The sequence below is a fragment of the Papaver somniferum genome, unplaced genomic scaffold (assembly GCF_003573695.1).
Source record: "Papaver somniferum cultivar HN1 unplaced genomic scaffold, ASM357369v1 unplaced-scaffold_57, whole genome shotgun sequence".
Classification (NCBI taxonomy): domain Eukaryota; kingdom Viridiplantae; phylum Streptophyta; class Magnoliopsida; order Ranunculales; family Papaveraceae; genus Papaver; species Papaver somniferum.
Window position 1 is genome coordinate 3,329,998 of NW_020648415.1, and position 6,877 is coordinate 3,336,874.

A 6,877-nucleotide genomic window follows, 5' to 3' on the forward strand; every position below is an offset into this window, starting at 1 on the left:
CCCCCCCTCTCTATCACCTCAACAGCCTATTTATACTCGACAGCCTCCAAATAATCTCGGTTTAATGCCAGAATATCTTCTCTTTGCTATTACGGAAATAACCGAGATTTCTTACTCTGTTTAACTTTTTCACATGTTTGTGGCTGGTTAACACGCTCGCATCTCGTGAATTTATGTACCAGGTGACTTAAACCTTCTCCAGACACACGCAGCATAGAGAAAAACTCGTGAAAGAATAAAAACCACCGTGAATATTTCACGTCTCCCTGTTTGATTCAAACACCGAGGAAACTTCCTTGTTTCTTCTAACCAACCGAGTTACCAGCCCTGTTTTGTTTTAACAGGCCCATACAAGTCCAAACCCATGAAAGAATCCCCACAAAATCTTCCCAAACTCGATTCAGCAACTACGCGGGTGACAATATATTTCTCCCGCCAAAACAAACTTTTGAACGATGAAGAAGGGGGTGCCCCTATCCAGTACGTGGGCGCCTTTTAGAAGATGGGTGCCCTCGGGTGTGAACAGCAGAAGGGTGCCCCTTAGCAAATAAGGTGGCCCTTATCCAAAGTAGGAGTCCGTTTGGCACATGTCCTCCGGGGGTGCCCCGAGTAATTTTTCAAGCCGATTTTTCCAAAAATGTTTATTTCCCAAAAATACCTATAAACACATAAAACACCAAAATTGTTACAAAATCGAACACTAACAACACAGAAAATTGAGGACAACTTAGATACAAAAATGTGTTTATCAAATACCGCCAAACTTATTATTTGCTAGTCCCGAGCAAATCTAATCTAGAAAATAAAATCCTAACTCACTGTCGCAGGCATCGCGATTGCAGTTAGCGTGTGCAACAAGCCTTTGAACCCCTAGGTGTCCCTAGTGGCCGAGTTTAGTCTCGGGAGGGTTTACAATAGGTGTACACACAAAACCTTATACTCCAACCCTAGTTACCTACGCAAAACCTTGGAATAGCAGTAAAGAACCTCGTTTGTTGACATACTCTCATTGACTACAAGAATAAGTACCCTGATGCGAATCCCAATTGTTGTACACGAGTTTGCACTCAAGCATACTAAAATTCATATATAAGTGACAGAGCTCTACTCAGATAGTCGTACTATGGACATCCATATCCGGAGTCAAACTAATCGCATGAAAAGATCAAGAAGATGGATATAGAGAAAAACGTAGATGGTTTCAATGTTAACTAAGGTGAACTGTGTTTCCCATGCCTGTCTGAAGCCCACTGCCAAGACAAACCTATCCTAATGGACTAAGATACTGGTCTGACTAATATCAACACAATTGTCATATACAATGGAACTACTAGTCGATAAACCTAACTCTAGATCAACTCAGCTGGCATATACAAGGGAACCAGTGGTCGATTTTATTGAATTTATTCTGGTAGGTCAGATGGTCTGGTCTAACTTTTTTTTTATGGTATGTCAATCACTCTATTTCACCCTAGCAGTGGTAACAATTCGATGCATGTGCCCCATCAAATCACTTAGAGAAACATATCTAAAATAAATAAAAGAAAAACAGAAGGTGAAAAGGACTCAACGAGATATGGCGAAATTACCATGTTATTTCAAACACCTGAGCTCTGTGCTTTTATGAGTAGACTCTACAACCAATATGTTTCCATCCAGGATGCTTTTATGGGTTCCTCAACTCCTACAACCAAGATGCTTACACTCACTTAGATCGGTTAGTGTTATCCTTAATTGGTACAAATTTCTAGGTTTTGGAGTTTAATTATTGCAACTAAAAGTTTCTTCCATACCCCCAAACTTAAATCTAACATTGTCCTCAATGTTCTAAAGATGAAATTAAAAACATGAACAATGAGAAACAGTTACCATTTGAAGGAAAGGGAAAAGGAAGAATATTACCGTATCGCATGAACAAGGGTTACCTCCCACAGAGTTCTATATTTAAAGTCTCCAGCCAGACGTCAAATACCACAAAAATTATTGTCACCTTCCAAAGTCATATACCAATAGTCTAAATAGTTGCAGGTCCTCGGAACCAAATAGAGTTGACACAAATATATAACTACTATCTTGGATTAGAAAAATGAACATATGGAGGTCGACCTTATCTAGGGATTCTCTCAAGGCAACTAGATTTGTTTGGGTTTCCATTTGGCTCTATATGTGTGTCTAGAAAAATAGGTTCGACCAAATTACAGGTCTCTAAGAACTGGATTTCCTCATGGAAAGTATCAGATAGCAGAGTTTGAAGAAACTCAAGTAATACCTTAGAGGCACAAAGCTCGAGCCCCAAGTTAGGGACTTCAATTAGGGATACCTGACGATCACCAGAATCCTCATTACCCCCAAACTTAGGGTGAACACTATCCTCAAATGGACCAAAATCTATGGGATGGATTCTAGGATCCGTAAAGCCAACACAATGAGTAACTTATTTTGGGGACTGGTCATCTAAACGAACAACATCATTGTATAATGGATTATCAAAGAAACTCTAGCATAGGCTCATCAACTAAGGTGTTCGTCATGCTTACCTTCTCTGAATCACTGAAAGGTTCATCAAATAATGGATTATCAAACATACTGCAAGCTATCGGATCGGGAACTAAAGTGCTAATCATGTTCACCACTTCTAAATCATCTATTTCAGAAGACTTGATAACATTAAAGACATTTAACTCAGTAGTCGTGTTACCAAAAGATATGTTCGTAAGTCCGGTTATACAATTGATGACAACATTAGATGTGGCTAAGAATGGGCAACCTAAAATCACCGGGATTTGAGCACTTGGGTCTTGAACAGGCTGGGTATCTAGAACAAAAAAATCCACTGGATATATGAACCTATCAACCTCAATAAGGACATCATGTATGACACCTCAAGGGACTTTGACAGACCTATCAGCTAACTGAAGTGTCATTTTGGTCGGTTTCAACTTACCAAGACCTAGCTGGGTATACACATGGCACGGGAGTAAGTTAACACTAGATCCTAAGACAAGCAATACCTTATCAAATACATGATTACCAATCACACAAGATATGGTTGGGAATCCAGGTTCCTTATACTTAGGGCATGTTTGGTTCAGAAGAATTGAACTTACTTGACCAGCTAAAAAGGCTTTCTTATGGACATTAAGCTTACGCTTTCGTGTACAAAGATCTTTAAGGAACTTGGCATAAGAAGGCATTTGCCTAATTGCTTATAGTAACGGAATGTTGATGTTCACCTGCTTAAATATTTTCATTATCTCGTTGAAAGTCACTCCTTCTTTGTTGGGGATAACAACTGTGGATATGGGTATCGAGGCACAAAGATAGTTATATCAGGAATTCCTTGGGACTCCTTAGAACTTGTTTCAGTTTCCTCAGCTATGGGATCCTCTTGGGAAGTAGAAGGTGGAACTACAGTATGTACACTAGGCATGGATACCTTATTGTTTATCGTTTTACCGCTCCTAAGAGTTGTTATAGAGTTCACATGGTTTGATGATTTCTCACCAGCTAAAGATATTTGATGGACTCCTCTAGGATTGGGCTATGGTTGACTAGAGAACTTGCCTTTCTCTATTTCTCTTAAAGACTCAGCAATTAGACCAACCTGGCTTTTTGACTCGGAAATAGCCTGAAAGTTAGCCTGGACCATCTTTTTATTTTCATCTAGACCTTGTGCAACCGATTGCTGAAATTCTATAGTGTTCCGAGTTAACAAGGCGAGAGACTCTTCTAAACTCGTGATTTTATTATCTGAAGGGGTCTGAAACTGTGTTGGTCCTGAAGGATTCTTAGCATAGCTAAAACCTGGGGGAATAACCTGAGAGTTACTAGACTGACCTTGACTCTGGCCCTTAGATCAAGAAAGGTTTAGATGGTTTCTCTAACCAGGGTTATAGGTTTCTGAATATGGGTCAAACTTCTGATGGTTCTCAAATCTAGCGTCATTATAAAGAGCATGGACATGTTGTTCAGTAGTCTGTCCTTCCCAAAAAGGCTCTACTCTACCACTAGTTTGACTCAATTCTAAAACTTCTAACCTTTTTTCCATAGCTGTTATTTTGGCATAATATTCGAAGTTTCCTTCTACCCTCTTAATGTTTCCTCTACTTAGAAGAATTGTTTTCTGGGGCTCCTACTATTTTCTCATTGCAGGGTCTTTTCGGCGATTTTATTCAAAAATGTCATCGCCTGATCAACATCTTTATTCTCAAACCCACGTGTGTGTAAAGACTCAACCATGGTTGTTGTTGAATAATCTAAACCTTCGTAGAGGATCTGAACTAGCCTAACCTTCTGTGAACCATGATGAGGACATTGGGGTATCAAATCATTGAACCTTTCCAAATACCTATATAGAGATTCTCCCTCTTGTTGAGCAAAAGTACAGATATGGGTCCTAATAGACGATGTTTTGTGCCTAGGGAAAAACTTCTGTAAAAAGGCAGATGTAAGTTGGTCATAGGTTTCAATTGACTCAGAAGGCAAACTATACAACCAAAATTTGACTTTATCTTTCAGGGAAAAAGGGAATAACCTAAGTTTCAAAGCATCATCATCTAGGTATTTAATTTTCAGAGTACTACAAATTTCCTCGAATTCCCTAACATGAAAATAGGGGTTTTCATTCTCTTTCCCTAAAAATACTGGGAGCATCTGTAAGGTCCCAGGTTTCAGTTCATAATTTGCCCCAGTTTCATCTAACTTAATACATGACGGACGAGAGGTCCTGGTTGGGTTTAACAAAGCTTTTAAAGTTGACATTTCTGGCACTACCAAAGGACCATGAGTACTTTCTTCACTAAGTGTCAAGTTTTCAAAGCTGAAGTTTCCAAAAAAGGGTTCTCAAAAGAAGAATCTTTGAGCTCCCCGCCTTCACAAGAAGAACTACTAGGTTTGTGACTAATCAAATGACCTAAAGTGTTTCTTTTCCAAGACCGTTCTCTAATAACCTCAGGCATACACTAGAAAAAACAAAAAAAAAAAGGAAAATCCTAAAAGGAAGGGATGTTCTATGCAAACACACATAAGGATGACTCCACAAAAACAAACCTAAAGATTTCTAACAAACAACAATCACGGTGGCTCCACTTTAGATTGTTTCTAGACCATCTTCTATTCTTTCGAAAGGCAATTCGTTACAATTTAAGCAAACCTCTCTAGAATCAATCTGAATTAAAGCAAGTTGAATAGAGACAATGGAAGCTCAGTGGAGCTTTGACACCCAGGCCTCACCGGCAAACGTTTCCTCGGGTTACAAGGCGGGACGCTCAACTTACATTAACCATCATGACCTTCAAAGAATGATTAAAAGAGCAACCAATATATTTCGAACGACTTTCCTATTAAGATCGTTACCATATAGGTCTCGTTCTAGTCAAGATTTTAAGCTTGGGTTCGCGTTTGGCATCGTTTTCCTAAGACGGGCAAGAAGAGAATGGTGATGAAATTCGAACCCTTATCTTGATTTGGCATGTCCTTGCCCTTTACTAGAAAATAAACTGTGTTCAGTTCCTCAACATATATGCATACGAAGGAAGACGGTAAACCCGCTGACAGGGGCTTCACGAGTGTTCAGAAAACTTACCTCCCGTTCCAGAGGGGGATGAATCGGTTGTAACCGACTCAGGCCACCGACTCCTATGTCAGTGTACGAACCCGAGGGGACGAGACAGTATCATAACTATCGTCCTTCTCTGCAAACAGTTTATATTTAATTACCCTTCCTTAGAGTTTAAAAAAATAAAAATAATGTCTCAATGTTCAATGTCCAATATCTAAGAATAGAAAGTGCAAAATAAAAGAAAAATATAAAACTAAAAGATATCCTAATACAATTTCTAAAAATAAAATCTAAAAAAAATAAAAGAAAAATAAGACTAAAATCTAAAAACCTAAAAAAGAAACTTTGCGTTTCTTTTAGCTTTTAGCTTTGACTCCAAGTCTTTCAGTCACCAAAGTCTTTGGCTCAATTTCTTTTCAGTCCAAATTCCAAACCTGAGCACAAAGATAAATACCAAAGAAACGTAAAATAAAACAAAATAAAAATAATAAAAAATAAAAACCTAAAAAATAAATCTAAAAATTCTAGCCTAAAGACAAGTCCGCGTCAGCGACGCCAAAAATTGATGATATTTTTACAGTGGTTGTAGAAGTGGTAAGTAATATGGTTCGTTGAGACTATTGAAAGCAGATTTTAGATCTTATTTTAAAGCTAAAAATATAACAAACTCAAAGTATAAAGTGTTGTGAAAATTATGGAGAGACTGAGGCTAGGATTCCGCTATTTACCAATTCCAAAGTGATACTAATTATAACCATGCAATTTCATACGTTCAATTTGATTCTCAACTAATGCAAAAGTAGATTTTTAGAAACAACAAATGTTAATCCAAAGCATGGGACATCAAAACCCTAGGCTAAGCATGTTCCATCAATAGAAAATACAATTGTTTAACAAAAATCATAAAATCTGGTTTCAATCTAGGCAAATAATCATAAATAGTAATTGCACAAATTAAATAATTAGGAATTACCACTTTTCATTCGCAAAATAGCTTTCTTCGTAGCCCCGAAGATTGGGTTTAGGTCCTCATCATGGAAAAACGCTCAAAATAAGATTTCATTGCTTAAAAGGTGTTTACAAATAATGAAAAGGAAGAAAAAATAATTAAACCCGGGTTTTGTAACACTTATAATTGCTACAAAATAACTGTTACAAGAACGATACAAAGAAAGTGTCACAATCACTGTAGCTCTGCGACTATTTTCTGGCGTCTTATGTTCTTCGTGTTCTTCACCACACCAGCAGAAACAATTTTCCTGCAACTAATTTTTTTCGTCTCTGTGATACTCTAAACTTCTCCAAAACTCCCTCCCC

General features: G+C 37.9%; 1 pseudogene; it reads left to right on the plus strand.

Annotated features, from left to right (window-relative positions):
* The first annotated feature begins 4,297 nt into the window (after positions 1-4,297).
* On the plus strand, positions 4,298-4,397 carry LOC113343397 (annotated as a pseudogene).
* The last annotated feature ends 2,480 nt before the right edge of the window (positions 4,398-6,877 follow it).